Genomic DNA, 25339 nt, shown 5'->3' with positions numbered 1-25339 from the left:
TTCTTACATTTTATAAGTACATCAATATTTTTAAAGGTTAAATGATTGTACAAAAAAAACTACATGAAATTTCCAAACTGTATAACAAGGAAGAAAGTGAGGAAAATACTACAGTTTCTGGTCATCTTTTATTGCCATTCTCCAAAAGGCTGATCACTTACTTTTATAGGTGTTCAACTAGGCAAGAAATAAAATATAAAAACAAAACACTGACAGTGTATTTCTAAAAACAGAAATGCCATAAGGTACGTAGGTATTTCTTCAAAAACTTACTCAGATCAACAAGAGTATACAGTATCTATATAAATATTTAGTTCGAAAATAATTCTAACACATTACATACACATACCTTAGACTCCCATTAAAATCGCTGTTGGAATTATCATTTGTTTGTAGATGTTATGTTTAATTTCCTTACTTCTAATCATATACTTACAAAGCAATTTTATTTTGTGATATTTATGATTTTAAAAGTTCTAAAATAAAAAGGACTTAGAAATAATCTTAACCAAACTCCTAAATTTACATATGCACTTCTTCATATTGTTATGACAGCTTTTAAGTGAATCACATTTTTTCTTTTAATTTTTATTTAAAAATTAAGGCATGTAATAAAAAATGTGGCTAGAAAATCACATTATCTTCTTCCTCTCACTTAAAAACATTTAAATAACAGAAACAATCCTAAACCTACAACAAGGGAGGTAGGATGCTGTAATGAGATGAGCACTGGCTTTGGGCTCAGGAGACCTGGGTTTGAATTCCAGCTGTCACTTAACTAGCTGTACGATCCTTAGCAAGTCAACTAACTTTACATAGCCTCGTTTCCTCATCTGCAAAATTACACCATTATTTCTATTACCTTTACTTCTCAGGAATATTATGAGGAAATCACTTTGTAAAACTTACAGTGGCATATAATTCTGAGCTACCACTACTTGAACACTTCTAGTGCTGGGAAACCAAAGACTATTCAAAAGACAACACATCCATTTTTGAACCCTTCCAATTGCTACAAAGTTGTTCTTCATCCTGCAATGAAGTCTATACTCTGGCAACTACTACCTACTAGGACCAACAATGGTCCTATTTATAAATTATAAAGCCACATATAATCATACTTCCTTTCAAATGTTCAAAGACAGCTATCATATTTTCCCCAAGTCTTCTCTTCTCCAGATTTTCTCAGAATTTGGTAATGTCAGAGATGGAAAGCCTATAAGAAGCCAAAAAGCACAACCAATACCAGAAAAATAATCACCTCAACAACACACTATGGGGCAGCTATATAGTGCAGTGGATAGAATGCCTGACTTGGAGTCTGGAAGATCCAAGTTCAAATTCTCCCTCGGATATTTAAATAGTTGTGTGACCCTGGGCAAGTCACTTAATCTCAGCCTCAATTCTCTCACTGTAAAATGGAGATCAAAGTACTAAACACCTTACTGGGTTGTTCGTGAGCATCAAATTAGATGTCATCACAGAAAGCATTTTTTTTTGTCAAACCTCAAAGTGCTACACAAATGGCTAAAAAAAGGTAAGAAGAAATATTGATTATTTCAAGTAACACATAACACGATACAAACAGCAGTAGTAACACCTGAGAAATTTTTAATTTGCTACCTGGATAAGTAACAGACCAATGCAAAGACAAAAACACAATGTGTTAGGAACAAACTAACAGCATTTCCCTCTACTCTCCCCCAAACAAGGGTTGAAGTGTTTTTTTCCCTAAAAGGCTACATAGGTGTCACCCAGACTTGACTACCGCCTTAGGGCCTGCCTGCCTAGAAACAGCTTCTTGGAAGCCTCTAGCCATACTGAAGTGGCTTCTTGGTCATCAAGGGGCATAAGACAGCCCGTTCACAAAGACGTAGTGCTTAGACTCTAGGCCCTTCAGATTTGGTAGCTGTCCCGAGACTACCTGAGTCACCAGATAGTCACCAGCAAAACCCTGTTTTGCTGACCAGACACATTTCCATACAAAGCTCAGGGATCCTTGTCTACCAAATCTAAGTGCTGTATTATCTTTGTTGAATATTCTTTCTATGTTATACCTAACTGAACCTCCTTTTTAAAATGTTTGACTGACCTACAAGTCATTTTGCTCCAACACCCAACGTGAACACTATCAGCCTGAATGAGGCCTGTCTCTAACAAATTTAAGTGTTAAACTAGACATCAAGAAACTGTATTCAACAGTATTTTGTAACTTGTCACAACAGGAGTGTAAGTGACTTAAAATGAGGTACAGGAATAGCAGGTAGGAAAATAAAAGAAACAGGGAACCATTTCCTACAAAGTATCTGAAGAAATAAAAATTAAATGGAAGCAATAATCATAAAACTCTTCACTAAAGAAGTGCCTGTAAATTCAAACACTTAGTCAACCTATCTCAGTGCCTGGCACACAGAATACACTTAACAAATGTTTATTGACTTGAACTGACTTTTCAGAATAATAGTGAAATACGGGCTTGGTATATATCATTATCATTTTAAGAAGGTCAGGAAAAACAGAAAATTGACTAATCAGAGAAAGCAGTCATCTGGATTGAAAGAAAGACAAAAGAAAATGAAATATACCAGATGAAGTCACTTACAATAGCCTACAGCTCTTTGAACTTGCAATGCTAACCACCCTTGGTAGCTCTCTTACACTTGTTCTCCTTCTTCTTTTGGCTGTGGCCTGTCATTGCCAATTCTAGGCTAGAGGTTCCCTGAGGACAGCAACTCCTCATCAAATTTGTCTGGTGTGTATCCTAGGGCCTAACACAAAGCTTTTGAACATAGGTGAACAGCACCAACAATGCCTCAAAGACTGAAGATTCTGAAATAAGACAGGGGAAGTCTGTTTGCAGCACATCATCAGTTCTCAGAACTGGAAGGGATCTCAAAAATTATCTAGTCCATCTCACCTATGAACTCAGTTATCGTCTCCAGAATATCCTGTAAAGATTATTCAGCCTCTTCTTTGTGCCCTTCTACAGAATCCTAGAATTAGAGGGCTGGACTTCAGAAGTCAATCAGTCCAAGTTCTATACAAAGAACCTCTACTTGAAAAGCTCCACAGGTACAACTTGCCCAGGGGCCTTTTTTCCCCATTTCTGGACACCACTGTTAGGAAATCTTTTCTTATATTGAGCCTACATCTGGCCCACCCGCCACACAACTTTCATCTAATATTTTTAGTTTTGCTCTCCAAAGGCAAAATGAACAAGTCTAATTACTCTTCTGTTAAAAAAAAAAAAACCTCAAATATGTGACATCAATCTTTCCTACTGAAGTCTTTCCTTCTCCAACTAAAAGATCCTTAGTTACTTTAACCAATCCAAAAATGTCATTTTTTTGGTTCTCCTCAGTATCCTAGGTCACCATCTTCTGGACATGCTCTAGTTTGCTAATATCCTCTCCAAAATGTTGTGCTCAGAGCTAAACACAAGACTATAGATACAATCTGACCAGAGCAGAGGACAGGATAGCTAACACGTACCTCTTCTGGACTTTGTTTGGGTCTGGATCTGCAATTTCATCAGTGTGGGGAACTTCCTGATTTAGAAACTCCCTCTACTAACAAAAACTAGCAATTCTTCTTCAGTCTTAAACAGTTATCCTGGATCCCGAGAAACTAAGTGAAAATGACTTGCCCATTGTTACCTAGATAGTATGTATGTCAGAGGAAAAACCTGAACCCCTACTCATTCCAGACACTAAGGCCATCTCCCTACTCATCACTCCTTGCTGACAAGTCTTCTGGCCATGACGCCTTTCTTAAAGCAGTCTGAGAGCTCACTAACCTTTTTGACTGCCACGTCACACTACAAAATCACATTGAGATTATAGGCCACTAAAAGTCCTACATCTTTCTCAAATGAATTGCTTTCTAGACAATTCTCTAGAATATGAACAGTTAATTTTATTAACCCACATTACATCTTATGAAATTCTAGCCTCTCATCCTAGCCTGTGAAAATCTCTCTGAACTGTTTTTGTCATCCAATATATTAGTTATGCCTTCCAGTTTCCTGTTGTTCAAAAATCTGAGGAGTGTATCATCTAGATCAGCCACCCAAATAATTCATTAAAATACTTAACAGAATAGGGCCAAGGATAGCTCCTTCCAACAATTCACTACAGACCTTCCTTTAAGCTGACACTGATCCATTAATCGTCATTCCTTGCATTTAGTTGTTCAACTAGTTTTAAGACCAACTAACTGTACTATCTTTTAATATATTTGACTCCATTTTGCCCCCCAATGAGAGACTTAGTCAAATGTCATACTGAAATCTAGTTATATTCTTGTCGATAGCAGTCACTTTATCTATCAGTCTGCTAATACTGCTAAAAAAGGAAATTAGTCTGTCATAACCTGTTCTTTTTCTTCTGTTTTTTGTTTTTACTTTTGAGGCATTTGGGGTTAAGTGACTTGCCCAGGGTCACACAGCTAGTACGTGTCAAGTGTTTGGTCTGAGGCAGGATTTGAACTCAGGTCTCCTGACTTCAGGGCTGGTGCTCTATCCACTGTGCCATCTAGCTGCCCCCATAACCTGCTCTTAATGAACCCACAATGGCCTATCACGAACACTTCCCTGTCAAACGGTTAGAAACCATTCCTTTAGTAACATGCTATAGAAGTCTATCACATATTAAAGTAATACTCTACAGCCCATTTTTTAAAAATTGGATCTGTAATTTCATCAAGAATTCCAAAGTAAGGAACTTCTACCACCAATGAAGATATGTAGCTTCTCTGCAACTTAAAAATCTTAGAGAATTGCCTGGGCCACTGAAAAGTTAAATGACTTATACAGGGTCACAAAGTCATTGTTTCATAGGCTGAAGCCAACTCTGCTTCTCCTCCAACAGATGACATCCTAGCTTTCCCTATGCTTTAGGACCCCTCACTCATGGCCGCCACTCCCCGTACTCTGCTCCTTCACATGCCATCACTCCTTTGTTGGCTGCACTATACTCTCCTCCCTTCCCTATCTCAAGGCTCTAGTGAGCCAGTTCCATTCTCCATTATCATCCCTACTCTCAAATCCCTTACAACTTACCTAGCACCGATAATACCTTGCCAAACCCTAAGTGTGACTTACTCCCATCAGCCAACTTCTCTGCTCCCATTCATGTACTGCAGAATGGAGCTATAGGACATCAGGGAACCATGCTGACTGCATCTGCTATAAATTTATTTTACATAATCTCAAGTAGGCCCTCACTACAGTAAAGCAAACATTCTATTTACCACTCCACCCTACCCACTGACCGAAATTATCCCATTCTCCACAACAGCTGTTCGAAACCTTCTCATCTGTTCTCCAGCCTCCCACTGCTCCCCTTTCCTGCCCCCTCAGCTAAGGATTTCTCTTCCTCCTTTGGGAAAAAAACAAAAACAAAAAACCTCAAACCATTCCCAAGACCTTCTGCTTTTCCCCTCCTCCTCCTCTCATATAATTCAGACATCTCTGCCACCCTCCCCCACCATTTCTTCCTTCATCCCAGTCTCTAAAGAGGAGGTAGCTTATCTCTTGCCAAGGCAAACCTCTGACCCCATCCTCTCCCATTTTCTCTCACAGACTGCCCTCACTATTATCCTTATTCTCTCTAAACTTAAATCTACCTGTATCTACTGGCTCCTTCCCTACTGACTATAAGCATGTTCTCATCACCTCCACTCTTAAAAACTTTCACTTGGTCCAACCATCACCACTAGTCAAGGTCCCCTGTTTCTTTTCTCCTTCAGCTGACCTCCTTGAAAAAATTGTCTATACTAGGGGCCTCCAGTTCCTCTCCTCTCACTTGCTTCTAAACTGTCTGCAATCTAGCTTCTGATCTCTTCAATTGAAAGTCCCCTCTCCAAAGTTACTTATGATCCCTTAATTGCTAGTCCTAGTGTTCTGTTAGTTATGAAGAAGGCATTCCAGAAAACACAGTGGAAGTTGGCAAATCTGGAATGAGTCATTGATGCAGATGGTAGGATTGAAAGAGATGGGAATGAGGGAAAAGACGCTGAGAATAGGAAACAGGGTTTTATACATTGGCAGCTGGAGTTCCAAAATTGCTGGCAATGGAAGTAGACCAACCATTGAGGCATGAATCCAAGCAGAGTACCAGTGTTTGGCAAATCCAATGAAGAAAGAAGAGATCAGTCTGTTTGTGTTCCTTTAAGGTCCAACCCACTGACAGGTGATGATGTATCCTTTGAGGCCCCAGGAGTTCTGCCTCACCTTCTGGTAGAAGCAGGCATAAGTCACATTTTGGAGAGTCCAAGAGGGAGGCAAGAGGTGACAGTGTGAGGTAGGGTGACTGAAGAAATCCCTGAGGGTAAGGATAGAAGCCAGCTGGCAGGCGGGCAACATCTGGTCCAGGGGCTGCCTGTCAAAAGTGCTGGAGAAGATACTGGGGTGGCCATGTCTGGTCTCATGGATGGCCACTATAACACTGGAGAATGCTCTGGGTAGCCAGGTCTAGTCCAAGAGAGCACTGGAAAAGGCTCTGGAGTGAAGACAAAAACCAAAGGTAGATAGATGGCTGGGTCCTGTTCCCAAGATAACCCAAAGAAAGCTCTGTGATTATTGTACTCTTAGAAGCACCAGAGCAAATAGGATACGCTTAGTATGTTAGCCACCTGCATCTTAATTCTTCACTATGCCAGTGTTGTTCATGGAATCTTTGAAATCTCAGAGCACTTAGTACCTACATTACACATTTATCAAATTCTACCTCAAATTATAGTTGTTTTACCTACCTTACTAAATTAATTTATAAGCCCCTTACAGTCAGAGGCCATGTTCTATTCATCTTTATACCTCCTTTAATACCCAACAGAGTATCCTGTTGGCAAGAACAGAAGCAGCAAACTGCAATGGAAACACTTAGATTCCTTAGATTAGCTTTACCAATAATTAGTGTGAGTCAATAATTAGCAAGTCATCAAACTTCTTTGGTCCTCAGTTTCATCATATACAAAACAAAAGTACTGTATTAAAGGACTTCTAAGGTCCCTTTAATGGACAGCTAGGTGGCACCTTAGTGTACAGAGTGTTGGGCCTGGAGTCAGGAAGATTCATCTTTCTGAGTTCAGATCTGGCCTCAGACAAACACCAGCTGTGGGACCCTAGGCAAGTCACTTAACCCTGTTTGCTTCAATCTCCTCGGCAGTAAAGAGCTGGATAAGGAAATGGCAAGTCATCTAGTATTCTTGCCAAAAAAAACCCCACAGGGTCACAGAGTTGGACACAACTAAAAGACAGCTGAACAACAATATGGTCCCTTCAAACCCTACAACAACATAAAAATTAATAGAGTTCCCCTGGCATTTACTGGGTTGGAACTAAATCCTCTGTCTGGCATTTAAAGCCCTACATAACCTGCCTCCAACCCCCTTAAAGTCTTCTTATACCTTCCCTTTTCCCCCATGTACTCCGTGATCCACTGACTCTAGCCTCCTTGCCGTTCCTCCCACTTAGCCACTCCATGTGTTGACTCTGGGCATTTTCACCTGCTGTGCCCATGCCTAGAATTCTCTTCCTCCATGTCTTCTAACTTCCCTGGATTCTTCAAGTCTCAACTAAGATTATAACTTCTTTGAGAAGTCTTTCCTGATTCCCCTTTATCCTAATGCCTTCCCTCTGCTGAACTTCTCCAATTTATCCTTTATCTTCTTTGTCCATAGATGTTTTGCATGTTGTCTCCTCCATAAGATCATGAGCTCTTAAGAACTGTCTTTTACCTTTTCAATTTCCCCAGCGTTTAGCACAGTGCCTGGCACATAAAAAATGTCAGCTTTGAAATTACCTTCTTTTGCCACCAGAGAGCACTCCTGAGTTATTATGAAAAAAAGCTGGCTGAGCTTACTAGAAATGGAAAAACTAACAACAGTTTGGTGGAACTGTATCACAAAATGATAAATTTAGAGTTAGAAGGGCCCTTGGAGGTCACTTGATTACAATCTCTTCATTTTAAAAGTAAAGAAATGGAGGCCTAAAGAGATTTGCCCAAGTGTCAGAGGCAGAATTCAAACCCAGGTCCTCTTTAACTTCATTTAACAATTGAATTATCACTAGAAATTCTGCAGAAGATAGTTTTGGTAGAATTGTGGGATTGGATGCCAGACTGCAAGGGGTTGAGAAAGTGAGTAGAAAGTGAGAAAATAAAAGTAATGAGTTATATTTCAGGACTTAAATAAACTTGTTTTTAAAGAACAGAAGACCAGTAGAATTGAAACTATCTCCAAAACAACTAAAGATCTCTTAATTGCTAATTGTTGTTGTAATTTCTCAGTACCTATCCTTCTTTACATCTCTAAACTCCTGAAATTGTTATCACCACCTTCCACGTCCTAGATATTATCACCTTGGCACTGCCGCCCTCCAAGTTCCCCTACCTGTCCAAATCGCTCCTCAGCCTCCTTTGTTGATTCATTATCTGCCTCCAGAACCCCACATGTAGGTATAAACATTTTTGTAAATGCATAAAAAAAGATAACAAAGGAAACCAATAGAAAGAACGACAATCTTTTTTTCATCTAAGTTCATGGACCCCTCCGACATCGAACCACAAACTCCAGGACTCCAGGTGAAGAACCTCAGTTCCATTCAGGCAGGATCTCTTCAGTTTCCATGGTTTCAATGAGCAATTCAATGCAGATGGCTCCCAATCTAAGCATCTAACCCTAATCTCTCTACTGAATGCCAATTACCCATAACCAAAGGCTTACTGGACATTTCTATCTGGATGTCCCATAGACATCCATTTCAAACTCAGCTTATCAAAACCGTAATTCCAAACTATTCCCATTCTTCCTCCAAAGTTCTCTATTTTTCTCTGAGGAATCACTTCCAGTCACCCAGCTCCGTAGCCAAAGAATCATCTTCAACTCTTCACTCTCCCTGGAGCCTAATACCAATCAAATAAAATCACTGATTCTAACACTAACCTCCCTCTTCTATCATCTTATCTAGAAGGGAGCTTAGAGGCTCAAAAAGATAAAGTGACTTGCCCAGGATAACACAGCCAGAAAGTGTCTGTGGCAAGATGTTAAGTAAGATAATCTCGACTCTATCCACTATGCTACCCAGCTGTCTTCTTGCCTCAAGTATTTCTTTCCTCCAGTTCATTCTCCGTAGTTACCAAATCAACATTCCTAAAGCAGGTCAGTCCTCCTCCCACTGACACTAGGATAAAAGGCAAACTCCTCAGCTTGAGATGTAAAGCCTTAGCAGTCTGCTCTGGTCCACCTTTCAGTACTGAATTCATGTTACTCCTGTTCTCATACTCTCTACTGCAGTCAAACCACCTACATGCTATGATCTGAATTCAGCTATCTCCTCCCTGCCCTCTCTTCTCACCTCTTCCAAAATCCTTAACTTCCTTGAAGGTTCAACTCTAAGATTTTTTCTGAATCCCCTACTTGTTAGTTTTCTCTGTCTCCTCAAATTATCTTATACAGTATTTGCTGATCTGTGTAATTATTGTATCTCCAATAAAACAGATGTTCCTTGAGAGCAGTGCCTAACTGTAGTACACAATAAAAACTTAATGAACAAAAACTATATACAATTTTTTTTTAGGATTGGCAAGGAAATCACAGCCAGACCTGGAGGCTGACAAAGAACAAGTTGCTTATTAATTCATTTGATTCTACTTGGCTAAATTATAAATGCATTATATATAAAGTATTACTCTTTATTTTGAAAATTTATTCATGTTTTGTTGAAATTATTAAGTTTACAATACTTTTTTGAAAGGAATAACAGAATACTTTATAAGAGAAAATGAAATGACAAAGCTGTGGTCACCTGATGATGTTGGGAAACTGAAGCATTTCAAGTTAATTTAAAAAATTATCTAAACAGCTGATAATGTGATTTAAAGTAGTTCACAGTGCTTGTACAGTACTTCAGACTAACCATTTGTTACTCTGTAAGACCTGCTCTCTCTACAAAGCAATGCATAGACCTTCCATTTACTAAGTGAGCTAACCTATTATTAGCCTCATCATATTCCCCTAGCCCACCAAATATGTCTCATAGCCCTTTTTCAGAGAAACATAATCTGTAAAACTCCAAAACAATAACGATACAGTAACCTGAAAAAACATTAAATTTGATTTAAAAATATATAACTATAAAATTCAAACAGTATAGATACAGGATCAAATTCAATAATCTTATGTAAAGTGCTCTGCAAATCTCAGTGCTACATAAATGTTAGCTATTATTATTATAATGATAAGGATGACAACGATGAAGATGACTATGAAGCTTTCCTAAAAATAAGAGACCAAAAATGCAAATCAATGACAATAAAAATTTTACCATTCAAATATAGTGTTTTAAGGCTTACAAACAAAGCACTTTCCTGTAAGAGACAGGGGCTTCATAGATGAGGACACTAAGGCTAGAAAGTTAAGTAACCTGCTTAGGGTTCCAATTCCTGGTATATGAGAGCTGGACTCAAACTCCTGGCTCCAAGTCCAGTGCTCTTCCCACTACACCAAACTGCTCTTCAGAAACATTTCCTAGAGCCTAGTTTGCAGGGATCAGCTTGCCCAATTTCACTCCATTCTGTAACATCTTTTCTTGCTTCTTCAGACATCTCCCCAAAAAAACAAAAAATAATGCTAAGCAAAAAGATAAAATAATAACGGAGAAGAGGGAAAGGATGGACACAAAGTAGAGAGGCAACTGGGCTACAAAGGTCAGAATGATAAATACACAAGAAAGCAATATTAAAGGGAAAGCTAATGGTCATCTATTTCTGAGGCGGACAAGACTAAAATTCAAGGGGCAGCTAGGTGGCTAAGTGGATAGAGTTCTGGCCTTGGAGCCAGGAGGCCCTGAGTTCAAATCCAGTCTCAGACACTAGACACTTACTAGCTGTGTGACCCTAGGCAAGTCAGTTAACCACGACTGCCTCGCCAAAAAGGGAGGGAAAAAAAAAGACTAAAATTCAAATTCCAAAAACACTAAAACCCCTGAACCATAAGGGTTTCCTATACAAAATATAAAATAACTTTCAAAAAGACAATGAATAAAACTTATTAATTAATTCACAGACAATAACTAATGAGCACTTAGGACGTGAGATTAATCTTTCAAAACAAATATATTCAAATGAGCATATCAGTGTTCTTAAATTAAAACAAGGGACAATACATGAAAATAGCCTTGATTCTACCTGCCTTGGTAAAACCTTAGTAAATAACCAGAATTTAGAGAAAGAATTATTCTCTTCTTGGGGTGAGTTGATAAACAACAAGGGTGTTTACAGAAATTAGCAGTCAATTAAGTTTAATGTAGTAATCTGAAATTATTCATCCTTCTTTTCACAGAATATGACTCAAAAGGTTTCTTTCCAAGCTATGAATTATAAAAATAATTTTTACACAAACAGGAAGTGACTCTATATAGGTTTGTGAACTTCTGGACTACACACATACATACACACATATCTGAGAGATTATGGACTGTGTGTGTATGCATGTTATATGTGTGTTCTTAGCAGCTTATTAAAATAGCAAAATATGTACAGAGAGAAATAAAAAAGTTGTCTTTTTAAAATGATTTTTTACTGATTCCTTTGTTTTTTATGACAGTTTCCTCCAATATCATTCCCCCTCCCATAAAGCCATCTCATATAACAAATTGTATTTTTATTAAAGACAAAAAAAAGAGAAAAAGGAAAAAATCAGCATAACTGATTGATAAGCTGAAAAAAAAAGGAAATATGTGCAATGTGCAACACTGATGAACCTCCCACTTCTGCAAAGGGGTGAGATGACAGTGGCTTCTTATTTTTTTCCATGCCATGCTCGTTCTTTATAATTCTGAAACATTCACTTTTGGTGTGTAGGGGTGTGGGGGGGAGTGTTCTTTCCATTTATATTGTCATAGTCACTGTGCATGCTGGGTTTTTTGGCTTTGCTTACTTTACTCTGCATCAGTTCATATATATCTTTCCTTGCTTCTTTGTATTCAGTCAGGCAATAAACATTTATTAAGTGCCTATTATGTGTCTGGCACTGTGCTAAGTGCTAAAGAAACAAAGAAAGACAAAAGGCAATCCTTGCTTTCAAGCTCATAATCTAATGGGGGAGATAACTTGCAAAACACTATGTACAAACAAGATTTATATACATATATATATGATAAATCAGAAATAATCAACAGAGAGAAGGCACTAGAATTAAGGATTGGGAAAGGCTTCCTGCAGAATATATATCTGTTAATTGTTTACTATCTGATAACAAACTCTTCTCACAGAAATGGAGTAGAAAGATCTTTTACCATTCAATTGCTTCCCTTCCTAGGTACATTAATCTTGCCTGTGAAAAAGCTTTTCAGTTTATTAAAATCAAAGTTATCTATTTTTACTTTTGTAATTGTCTCTATCCCTTGTTTGGCTCAGAATACATCTATTACCCATAGCTGTGAGAGAGATATGATTTGTCCTCTAATTTAATATAATCATCTTTAATATTAAGGTCACCTATCCATCTATACTGTACTGTGGAATATGGTATAGAGGGTTAATCTAAGCCTAATTTATATCAAGACTGCTTTATAGTTTTCCCAGCAGTTTTTTTTTTTAACAAATAGGGGGTTCTTTGCTAAGTAATTTATGTTTTCTGGTTTGCTGAAAACTTGAAGTTATTTCATTGTTTTTGATTCTCCCTTGTCTTTTCTGTTCTACTAATCTACTTTCTGTTCTATAAGCAAAGCAGACGGTTTTAATAACCACTACTTTAAAATAGTCTGAATTCTACAAGTACAATTGTCCCTTTTGTCCCTCCCTTTTTTCATCTCTCCAGTGATATTCAGAATTTTGTTTTCAAATTGTTATTATTTTTATCAAATTCTATGACGTATTTCTTTGATAATTTGTTTGATATAGCATTAAAACTGTAATTAACTTTCATAGTATTGTCATTTTTGTTATACTAGCATGGACCAGTCACGGACACAGTATATTTTCCCTTCACCTATTTAAGTTGTTCTTTATTTAAGGAGCATTTTGTAATTGCTAAACAAGTCTTTTATGTGCTTTAGCAGGATTGATCCTTAAATACTTTAAGCATTTTTGTAGTTACTTGGAATGGGATTTTCCTTTCTATTATTGCTTCTTGGATTTTGTTATTATTACAAAGAAAAGAAGGTGATTTTTGAGAGTTTAATTTCTAGTACTCAATTTTGTTGAAGTTATTATTATTAACTGTTAAATATCTAAGATTTTCTAAACAAACTAACATATCATCAAACAGTGGTACTTCTTAATCTCCTCCTCAATCTTTATGCTTTAATTTCTTTCTCTTGCCTCACTGCTATGGCTAGCATTTTCAGAACTATATGAAATAATAGTGGGGAGCGAGGGCATCCTTGCTTTATTCCTACATTTACTGGAAAAGATTCTAGTGTATTCCCATTGCATGGGACACTTTTTGGTTTTAAATGCTGTTTATATAAATATACATATATAAATATATAATATATATATATATTTTTTAAAGGTCCCTCCATGCCTATACTTCCAGGGTTATTTGAATAAATGAATGCTATATTTTTCTCCATGTATTGAGATAATCGTGTGGTTGGAATGTTTTTGTTTTTTCAATATATCAATTATGTCGATTGCTTTCCTAATGTTGAACCATCCTTGCATCCCTTGTATAAATCCAACTTGATCATAATGAATGACTTCTTGGGTAAATAACTGTAGTCTGTTTGACAGGACTTTAAAAGTTTTTGTTCATTAATGATATTGGCCTATAGTTCTCTTGTGTTTTATCCTATTCTAATTTAGGTGTTAGGGCCATATTTGCCCCCATTAAAAGGATTTAGGTAAAATATTTCTTTCTCAATTTCTGACAACAATTTCTATGACATAGATACCAATTATTCTTTAAATTTTTTGATAGCATTCTCCTGTGAATCCAACAGGATCCAGAGTTTTTTCTTTGGTAGTTCCTTTATAATTATTTCTATTTCTTTTTCTGAGACTGGGTTAAGATCTCTATTTGGTCTTGTGCTGATTTGGATATTTTTCACTTTTGAAGGTATTCCTCTATTTCTTTTGTGTTCTTAGTTTTATTAGCTTATAACTGAGCATAAGAGGTTCTGGTTTATTTTTATTTTAGTTTTGTTGTGATTTCACCTTGCTCATTTGCTGTTTTGTTGATTTTCTGCCCTCTTCTTTTTAATCAGATTGGCTAAAGATCTATCATTTGTATCAGCCTCTTCAAAGAACCAGCTTTTAGCTTTATTATTTCTATAGGGGGTTTTTTTGTTTCCAGTTTATTTCTCTGCTCATTTTTTAACATTTCCTCTTTTGCTGACTTTCTAATTTTTAAATGTACATTTGTCTTTTTCTGTTTTGCTAATGTTTGAAGGTTTATGATTTTTTTCTACCTACAGACTGCTTTTGTTGCATCTCGGTAACTTTGGTGTACTGTGTCATCATTATCATTTTCTTTCATATAATTATTATTGTTTCTATGATTTGTTCTTTGACCAACTCATTTAAGATTTCATGGCTAAGTCTCCATTTGGGTCGCTGTGTTTTGCTTGTATTCTAAGAACTGATTGTTATTTTTGCTGTTACTATTTCTGCCTCTTGCCATTTGTTTGCAGTCGTTCTATGTCTCAATACATGGACAATTTTTGTAAAAGTTCTACTTAGTTCTGAGAAATACATTTATTCTTTACCAATTCCATTTAGAAGATGCTCTGGTTTCTCTAGCAATGTGTTTAGTTCTGTATTTTCTCTTTTGTTTATCCTTCTATTAGACTATTAGACTTCTCTAAAACCCAGACAGGTTTTAGATAAGTAACACTACTCTGTTACTATGTCTTTTTGTAGCTCAATTAATGTTACCTTTTTTAACTTAGATGTTTAAGACATCTGGAGCATGTAAATTATATATTGATATTGGTTTGTCTATGGTTCCTTTCAGCATAATATAATTTTGTTCATTTCTTTATGTTTTTAATGTTTGGTTTTGCTTTTTCTGAAAGCATTAATTGCAATTTCTGCTTTTTTGGGATTCACTTGATGCACAGTAAACCTTTTTTTCTAATCCCTTATTCTTATTGTGTATATCTCTGTTTTTAAAATGTGTCTCTTGTAAGAAACAGATTGGGGGTTTTTTCTTATACAGTCAATATTTTTCATGTTATTTAACCCACTGCTTAAACCCATTCACACGTAAAGTTATGAGTTAGGCTTTTATTTCTTTCCTTTATTTGTCCTTAATATTGGAATTTTCCCCCCAAAATGAACATTCTTCCTTCTATCTATGCCTCTTCTATTATCTTAATCTATTTTAAGGCAATCCAAAGGCTCTCTTCCCTTCACCCTCAGGTACCCTGCCCTCCTGTTTGTTTCCCCTTTCCTTAGTTTTGGAATTGTATTAGTTCCTTTTTTTTTTTTAATTTGCCTTTATCTAGTTAATTAAAGGCAAATTTAAAAAAAGGAACTAATACAATTCTTTTAATCTCTTTTCCCTAACAGTTAAGTATTCAAGAAAAATCCTCCTCTGCCTATCTTCCCTTTCTATTTGTTTTATTAGTTTTACTTTGTTTTCTACGCATTTTTCTAAAAGTAATTTCTTTCCCTCATTGGTTTTCAGTCTATTCTAGATTTTTTTTTTTTGGTTCATGGCCCTTAATCTTTCATTCTCTGTATTTCTCATGGAATTAAAACTCAGAAGTATCTATTTGGGGTTCCCTGTTCTAAGCAGGTTGGTTTTTTTTCCTTTTCATTGTCTTGTAGATCCTGACCCCACCTTCCTTTTTTTTTTTTTTTTGGTACTTCACTCTTAGAAATACTAATTCCTTTATACACATACTCAACTGGGTATGGAAATCTATCTTACCCTACAGGAAAATAGAGGCAAAGGGGATAAGAGAGGAGGGAGGGGATGACAAGGGAGGGCAGATTAGGGGAGAGGGTTATCAGACTGCAAACACTTCTGAGGAGGGACAGGGTCATAAGAGAGAACAGAATAAATAGGGGCAGGATAGGATGAAGAGAAATATGGTTAGCTTTTCACAGCATGACTACTACGGAAGTGTTTTGCATGACTATACATGTATAACCTGCATGGAGGTACTTGCCTTCTCAATAAGGGTGGGGAGGAGGGAGGAAGGGAGAAAATTTGGAACCCAAAGTTTTAAAAACAAATGTTAAAAATTGTTTTCACATGCAACTGGGAAATAAGATATACAGACAATAAGGTATAGAAATCTATCCTGCCCTACAGGAAAATAGAAGGGGAAGGGAATGGGGGGGGTGCTAGAAGGGAGGGCAGATTAGGGGAAGGGGTTTTTAGAATGCACACTGTCTTGGAACAAGGGAAGTGAGAAGATGGGGAGAAAATTTGGAACTCAATCCTGTGGAAGTCAATGTTGAAAACTAAAAATAAATACATTAATAAGAATACTCAAAAAAAATTGAAAAATAAAATATGGAAAAAAAAAGAAATATCAATTCCTACAGTTGACAGGATGCTGCCCTACAATACAAATCTCCCTACGCTCCTGATTATGCAGTCTATTATTGACCTCTTTCCTCCCCTTGGTCAATTTGTTCCCCATTTGCCTTGAAATCTCTTGCCTGGGTCCATCCTCTACCACTCTTCTGGGTGACAGCTGCCCCCAGCAGCTCTGAATTTCACAAGCTAGGATAAATGGTATAGATACCAAATCCCTCAGATGATATTCATTATAAGGTTCCCCTATCTCTCTCTACAGAATATTTCTCTTCAAGGTTTCTCCCTTTTCCCCCCTTTCCTCTCTTTGCTTCCTCACTGATTCTCCTATAGGTTCTTTTCTTCCTGAGAAGCTATAGTGGTTATTTTCCCTTCATTGTTAGTCTTTGACTTGAATAGGGTATATCACATATTCCCCTCTATCTTCTTCTTCTCTCCCCTTTCATAAGCTCCCACATTTTAGGTTATACCACAAAAAGCAATGAATCACCCGGAGGTGGAGTGTGTGAGGCTTAGTCCATGACGGTTCAGGCTTCTTTCCCCATTATTTCTCTCTGACTTCAGCTTTCATTCTTGTCTCCTCATGTGCATTTAGAAAGAAACATCTTAAGGGTCTATCTTGTTATTCTGTTGTTGCTGCTGTATTTGTTTACCCTGTTTGAGAAGTAAATGATTTCTTAAGATCTGATTTTCTTCCTAGGAATTTTCTGAACACCTTGAGTGTATCTTTTTTTATTTATTGTTGGGCTCAGAATTGCAGGGTAGATTATTTTGGACTGCATCTTGAGTTCTTTTGCTTTTCAGAACATTTCATTCCATTTCCTCCTACAGTTTGTAGTAGGCACAGAATGGTCTCATACTATTCATTTCTTTCCTTTATATCCAGAGCTCTTTCTCCTGGTCACCTGAGGAATTTCTTGTCAGTGGAGCTTTTAAAATTTACCACTGCAAGTCTTGGGATTTTCAGCATAGTGTTGTTGCTCTTTTTTGTGGAGGTAATCTGTGGATTCTTGATTGGCACTTTGTCTTCTGTATTCAGAAGTTCTGGGCAGTTTTCTCATATTATTTACTTGCATTATGGTATACAGACTAGTTATCTTGTCTTCAGGATCCGTATGTTTTACTCATATGGCAATCGTTCTTTCTTTTAATGCTATTGTTTTTTGTTTCTCTTCTTACAGATCATCCTTCACTTCCATGTACCTGCATTCCCAATCAGTTGTCCTCTTTTGTTTCTTTGGGGAGACTTGCCATCATGGAATCATGTCTTTTTATTGTGCAAATTATTCATGCTATGCAGATCATAAATTCCGCTTGGTACAGTGAAAAGAGAGCAGTGGGCCTGGAATCAGAGAGACTCAGGAGGTCAAATCCAGCTTCAGACACCTGATAGTTGTGGGGACAAGTCACTTAACCTGTCCGTCCTCAGTTTCCTCAACTGTAAATTGGAAAAAATAGTACGTAGCTCCCAGGGTTGTTCCAAAGGTCAGCTGAGATAATATTTCTAAACCGCTTATCACAGTGTCTGGTACATAGTATGAGCTTGTTTCCTAAGTTCTCAGGCTGAGCTCTGAGGCATCACAGATCACCATAGCTCCTTGCTGATGTCTTGATCCTTGCCACTGTCAGACTGTACAAATTTCTGCTATTTGGATCTCTTCAACCCCAGGGAGTAGGGGGATTTGGAGGAGTTAGCTTATGAGTGGTGGGTAAGAGAGTGTTGAGTGGGTAGGTTGGAGGTTAAGGATTAGCTTTCTTTGCTGTTAGTTCATTAAGTTTTTACCTCGTTCGGCTTCTTGGTGTCCTAGACTGTGAAGACAGATGAAACTACTTTGCCTCTGGCACATAATTCCTATTCTGGAAAGGTTTGAGAGGATCCAAGAAAATACCTAGTCCTGCATCTTTTTGGTCACCTTATCCCAAGTCCTATGTCTGCTTTATTTCCTACAGTAAGTGAGATGACACAGACTCCTGCTTATCTTAATTTACTTTGACATTTCTACCTGTCAGTTATACCTGACATGGATAAAAACACTATCAGCAACAGCATTTTTGCATCTTGTGTCCAGTGGGTCAAGCAGTATCTAGTTATCCTGTTTTTTATTCTCTACTTTATTCTTCCATGTTTTCTTAACCAGTTTCAGCTGATCTCGTTTCATCCCAGTTTAAGATTTGACCAAGGTTTTATTATATATATATTTTTCCTTTAACCCAGCTGGGTTTATTTTAGTCAAAATAACAGAGTACAGCACATAATATAAAATAATTGCTAGTTTTGTTCCAAGTTCAGCTTAAGTGGTATCTCCTACATGAGGCCTTTTCTGATGATCCCAAACTGTTAATGAGTGAGTCACTTCTAAAATCACCTAATATTTATTCTACACATACATATATGTGCACATGTTATTTCTGATAAAACGTAATCTCCTTGAGGGCAAGGACCATTTCATTTCTGTCCTTGAATTCCCAGCATCTAACACAACACCTGATACACAGCAGTTGTTTGTTGACAGACTGAGGTAATTGGTGTCTAATACTCACAATACTATTTGGCTGAGTAGCCTAAGAGCAGCCATGTGAACTAGGCCTATATTTGTCACCTATTCAATTTAATTCATTGTACATACAGTATGGCCACACAGCCCATAAGTTATGATTCAACCAATTAAAATACAGCTAAATTTGAAATATGCCTTAATGAAAATAATAGCTGACATTTATATAGCACTTTAGCTTTCACAAAGTGCTTTACATACATCCTCTCCATTGATCTTAATAACAACCAAGTAAGTTATCATCATGTCCATTTTTTTTGAGAAAAAGGCTTAGAATGATTAAGGGTCAAAAACCTAATCAGTATCAGAGGTGGAATTTGAACTCATGCCTCCCTAACTCTCAGTTTGGCACTCTATCTACAATACCAGGATACCTAAGACATGAATACATGCAAAGTTAATGCCTTTTAAAAAACATTTAAACTATTACTGCTATTGATACAGGCACACAGTATCATTTTACTGGATAATCCAGGGCCTAGGTGGCACAGTGGAGAAAGTGCTGGGTCTGGAGTTAAGAAGACCTGAGCTCAGACACTTCCTAGCTGTGTGACCCTGAACAAGTCACTTAACCCTGTTTGCCTCAGTTTCCTCATCTGTAAAATGAGCTGGAAAAGGAAATGGCAAACCACTGCATAATCTTTGTTAAGAAAACCCCAAATGGGATCACAAAGAGTCAGACACAACTGAAAAACAACTGAACAACAGAACTGAATAATCTAGAAATTATTTATATTTTGCACTTTAATACAGATATCTGACAAAATCACAATTTAAGAAAAGAAAGACAAGAACACTGATGACATAACCAAGGACGAAGTAAACTATGTTTAACTCTTTTTAACCAGTTTTTCTGAGGCTCTATTTTGGGCTATTCCTTTTGACTCTACCCTCTTTGTTGAAGATCTCATTAGCTATCATGGGTTCATCTATTATCTCTATGCTCCCAAATCTATATATTGAGCCCTTATTTCCACCCAGCTGTCTAAATGGCATCTCCAATTCAACATTTCCAAAACAGAATTCATCTTTCCCCCTTTCACCCACCTCCTGACTAAGCTCTCTTTTGTAAAGGGACAACTTCAAACAAAAAGTTCTTCAAACTACCCTGGTTGGAATCCTGTTACCTTTGACCCTTTAGCCTCCTTCATCACCACCCCATATCCATTCAGCTTCCAAGTACTCTCAATTCCACATCTAAATCTCTTATATCTGTCTCCTTCTCTCTATTCATACCACAATTCTGGAGGCAGCTAGGTGGCGCAGTGCATAGAGCTCTGGTCTTGGAGTCAGGAGGACCTGAGGTCAAATCCGTCCACAAACACTTGGCACTTATTAGCTGTGTGAGCCTGGTCAGGTCACTTAACCCCAACTGTCTCACCAAAAAAGGAAAAAAAATTTTTAATAAAAAATAAAACATATTACATCTCTCCTTATCCCCTCTCAATCCCTCTGATGGGTCCAGCTGTGTCTAGCTGTCCTTCACAATCTATTTCCGACCTACCCTTCTCCAAACTGATTACCCCCAATATATACACTACATTCTAGCCAAATTTCCTACTTGCGGCTCCCCAAACACAACATGCCATCTCAAATCTCCTGGTCTTTGTTGTATGACACGCCTATGATGCTCTACATCTCTACCTCAACCTCTCACGAGCCCCCTAGCTTCCTTCAAGTGCCATCTCCAAGAGGAGGCCTTTTCTGATTCCCCCAGCTGTTGGTGTTCCTTCTGAAAAAAAAAATTATTTTGTACTTACTTACCCTTTACTTATCTGTGCACATGTTGTTCCTTTACTAGAAAGTAAGTTCCTTCCTCAGAACCATGCACAGTGCCCTAGCACAAAGGGATCCTTAATAAATATTTGTTGAATGCAATGACCAACCAGGATTCCAAAGGACCAGTGATGAAGCATGCAATCCAACTCCTGAAAGACAGGTGATGGATTCAAACAGAAGAAGACGACATATAGTTTTAAACATGGTCAACGAGGGAATCTGTTTTGTTTAACGATGCATATTTATTACATGAGTTTTATTTTTATTTCAGTTGAGGAGAGGGGACTGAGGAGGGTGAAAAGAGAGGTAGAGGGCAAGAAAAGAAAGAAAAAGTGAATCACTGAAGCATTTAAAAATGCACAGACAAGAACAGAAGATGGCCAGAAGGAAACAGAGACAATGACAGTTTTGAAAGTTACATGTTGCAATTAGTATACACTTAAAAGAGAAAAAAAATTATATGTAGTAATTCCCTTATTCTATTCTACTCTGAATATAGAAATACTCATTTCTAGTGTCTATTAAAATTCAAAATACTTGTTGAACTGAACTTCCCTGCTTAATTTCTTATTAATCAATCCTAATACTACCTGCATAATCTAAGGACAAAATATAAGCCTAGGCAAAAAAGCCCTTTTCCTAAGTTTGTTGTCTGACACACTCACATTCTCCTAAGAATTGAGAAGGCAATGCTTTGGTTTCAGAGGAGAGACTCTGAAAATGCTATCCCTACTTCTCCTAAACTTCAGGCTGAAACAAGTTTCAAAAAATATAGCATCAAAAAATGTGTTAAATAGAGGTGACAATGTCCCAAGGAAATTGAAAGTAAATATTTGTTGATGTGGATGATTCAGCCATGAACAACCCCGTGAACAATCTAGAATTGATTTACATTCTTCAAATCATGCTTCTCAACTTACAAAAGTTACATACATATAGCCTCAAAAAATGAAGAGACTTACTTGTCAGTTTTCAAAAATATCAAACACATATTCTAAGATCTAAGTATTTAAAATAACACTCAAAAGATTTAAGACAACACCCCAAGTATTTAAGATGACAACCAAATCAGAAATTAGTGGACATGTCTAACTTCAAGTTTGCTTGGAACCCACACTTCCAAAATTTAGCATTAGTTCTTACTGTCTTTGTTCCTTACAAAATTGGACTGACATGATCAGACAGCATTCTACAGAACCAACACCAGCCAAGGACATTCAGTCTTACGAGGAAAAAAAATTTCAAGCTCATGCTATAAAATCCATACTCACGAAAGAATCTTTTGAATTTTCAAAGGCATAAAATGTAAATGCTTCCTACTAATCTAAATCATATCACCATGATTAATCTTATTTATTACAGTTTGGGTAATAAGCAACCATTTTCCATTTATTAAGGTAGCAGAGATTTTATCTGTGTATCTCACTTTTTAATTGTTTTCAAGTTCATGACTGACAGCTTTAAGAATTCTGGCTTCAGAGGAAAAATCTACAGGTGTCCAGAGAGCCTACAGTCATGTTAAAAAAAGACAGAAATTAAATGGCTACAATAACACAATATTATCTGTGTGATACTGACTAAACAATTATAACCTATTTGAGCCCACTTTCCCATCTATAAAATGAGTGCCTGGGTCTAGATAATTTCCTTCTAACAAATCTGTTTGCTCCTAACATCAATAGAGGAAATAAAGGAAGAACTTGCAAAGCCTTTGAGACTTAAGGGACACTTTTTTTTTTTGGCAAGACAATTGGGGTTAAGTGACTTGCCCAGGGTCACAAAGCTAGTAAGTGTTAAGCGTCTGAGGCTGCATTTGAACTCAGGTCCTCCTGATTCCAAGGCCAGAACTCTATCTACTGTGCCATCTAGCTGCCCCAGGGACTTATTTTTAAATAGAAACAGTAGTCTTAAGTCAGAGAAAAGGTTGCTATGTATGTAAAAACATTAAGACCAAAAATCTGGCTCCAGGCACAAGACCATGTAATAAATGGCAAAAACTTTATTATTTTGGCCACAAAAGAAACTACAAGCCTAAAACTTCATCGGCAAATGTCAAAATACTTTATAAATGTCCACTATTTCATAATTAAGAAATACAAGATACATATCCACAAAAGCATGTATTATACATATCTCTCATAAGAACACACAGTTTGCTAATAAACAGCATAATAGCTTCTAAGAAAATCTAGGACAAATAATAGAAACAATCTGCATTTTGCTATCCACACAATTTTAGGCATTTGCTTTGCTACTTGGGAACACCACTGATTCCAATCTTATAGTATTTTAACACAGATAGGTAACACTAAATTCATTTTCCATGGGAGTGAAGAAGTAAACTGAATGATCTCCAAGGTTTCTTCAAGCTCTAAATTCTATGATTAATTCTACTCTTTTCTTTAGCTGACATAAGATTTAGACACAGCATATAACAGTAGAAAGTACTCTGGATTTGGAATCAAACACTATTCAAATCCCAGCTTTGTCATTTTCTGCCTATGTGACCTTGGGCAATTCACTGGACCTCACTGGCCCTAAGTACGAGGGGGCTGGAATGGATAACCCCTAAGGTTCTTTTCAACTTTAAAATTATGACACGCTCTATTACTTTCAGATTAGATGTAGCCTGCTAAGAAGAAAAGAGTAGATTTGAAATCAGAAGAGTGAAGTAATTTAAACCAAGTGACCTTGAGCAAACAGGTTGTTTCATTTCTCAAGGCAACAGTTTCCTCATCTGCAAAAGATGATGGATCTGAAGTTCCTCCTTCATCTCTAACCCTCTATCAGTCTGTGACTGAGAGACCAGTCAAAACGATAAATGGTACAGGAAATGATTTGAAAAGAGATCAGATTATGACTATAATACTAAAGTTGGGGGGCAGCAAGAAACTAAGCTGTTAACTTTTTCAGGGAGAATAAGAACATAGTCCTAATGAGGTACTTGGAAGGTTCGATGATATTTTGGGAGACCTCAGAATGGTTTAACAAAGAAAAGGGAATTCAAGTTTACAGTGTCTTAATATTGATATTGATAACATCTGATTCATTTTTCCATGGAGAAGGGAGTGGACTAGATAGATAATCTCTGAGGTCCTCTCCAGCTCTAAATTCTCTGATAAAGCTCCATGGAAAAGAAGATGATTCACTCTATTCTTTAGAGGCAGAGTGAAACAGTTATATATTGTGAAGTTATAGTTGTTGAGAAAGGGGGTGAACATAGGAATTAAGTTTAAAAGAAAAGGAAAAGACGGATGGGAACAAACGGAAAGGCTTCAGTTTGGAGGGGGGAGAGGAAGAGAAGCGGAAAGGAGCTAGGAAATCTTCGAGCCCCGTGGGGTCCTTCACCCCAGAAGGCATCACTGCTTTTGTTATGCGGCAAATGCCTGCAAAGGCGCTCTCCCCTGCACCGGGGTCCCCCCACAAAAGGGGAGGGGTGTCCCAAGTCCAGCTTTCAGCCCCCGTGTACGCGCGCACACGAAGGCTCCCACGTCCTGCTGCGGGAACGTAAGGAAGGGACAACGCGCGTGGAACTAAAAGAGGGTGAGGCTCGCGAGGAGAAGGGCACGCGGTGGCTCCCCAGCCACGAGGGCGGGGATTTCAGACCCGCCCCTTCCTCGACCGCTGGGGGAGGGAGGGGCGAGAGAAGCCGAGGGCTTGCTTCCTCGGTCCCCCGCCTCCCCCCTCCCCCCACGGCAACCCCACAGCGCTGCCGCGGCCGCGGGAGGACCGAGCGCTGAGGGGGAAGGGGGACGTTACCTGCCGGTGTAGCCGTGGAGAAGGCGGCCTGAGAAGGACGCGCCCGGCCCGCGATGGGAAAAGTGCGAGGAAGCGACCCGGCGCCGCTACCGCGGCAGCTTCTCGGCAGGACGAGGGCAGCCGGCGGTCTGCGGACTCATCCCCCGGGGGCCGGGGGCCGGGGGCGAAGGCGCCGGGGCTCGAGAGCCCGCGAGACCGGCCGGCCGTGCGCACGCAGCCTCCAGGAGCCTCGTGCCCGCCCGCGCCCGCGCGCGTGCGCCCCGCCGCCCGTGCGCGGCCCTGCTCCCGCTCCCGCCCCAGGCTCTCCTCACCCCCCACCCCCAGCCGAGAGTCGGGAACAGCTGCAGCTGGCTCAGGCCCACCTGCTCCTCTCACCTCGCGGGCGGTCGGCCTCGGCCCGGCTCGGCTCTCTTCTCTCTTCCCCCGCGCGAGCTTTGGCGGGGGCTGGGCACTGCGCGCTCCGGTTGGACGCCTAGCCGCGTGACGTCAGGCGCTGCTGCCCGCCGATTGGTCTGGCTGGCGATGCGTGCAGGGTGTAAACAAACCCCGCCCCCTGGCTTCCCAATGAGGGCGGGGAAAGGCGGGGGTGGGCAGGGGGGCGGGGCCGAACGTCCCGCCCGAGCCCTAACCGCGAGGTGACAGCGGGAGGGGGAGGAGCCTGGGAGGGAAGAGTAGAAGGGGTCTGGGGGGTGGGGCCTGCTTCAAGTCCTGCCTATGGGGCGTGGCCGAAAAGGAGCGTGGCCCGTGGCTTG

At 38.7% G+C, this 25339-nt stretch overlaps 1 protein-coding gene across 8 annotated transcripts in view; it reads right to left on the bottom strand.

Moving 5' to 3' along the window:
* TFDP2 (transcription factor Dp-2) overlaps positions 1–25043 on the bottom strand; it is a 173859-nt gene extending 148816 nt beyond the window's left edge. For 4 of the 8 annotated variants that reach the window (XM_020971002.2, XM_020971003.2, XM_078147530.1 and 1 more), the window contains exon 1: positions 24963–25043. The gene's annotated coding sequence lies outside the window, so the exon portion shown is untranslated. Of the gene's footprint in view, positions 1–20813; positions 20978–24587; positions 24828–24949 lie in introns of those variants that run through there. The other 4 variants (XM_078147527.1, XM_078147537.1, XM_078147529.1 and 1 more) reach the window with 3 other exon arrangements.
* Between the last annotated feature and the right edge of the window lie 296 nt (positions 25044–25339).

Source organism: Phascolarctos cinereus, unplaced genomic scaffold (genome assembly GCF_003287225.1).
Source record: "Phascolarctos cinereus isolate Bilbo 61053 unplaced genomic scaffold, phaCin_HiC Scaffold_7;HRSCAF=346, whole genome shotgun sequence".
In the NCBI taxonomy this organism is placed as follows: domain Eukaryota; kingdom Metazoa; phylum Chordata; class Mammalia; order Diprotodontia; family Phascolarctidae; genus Phascolarctos; species Phascolarctos cinereus.
This window is presented reverse-complemented; position numbering and strand designations above follow the sequence as displayed.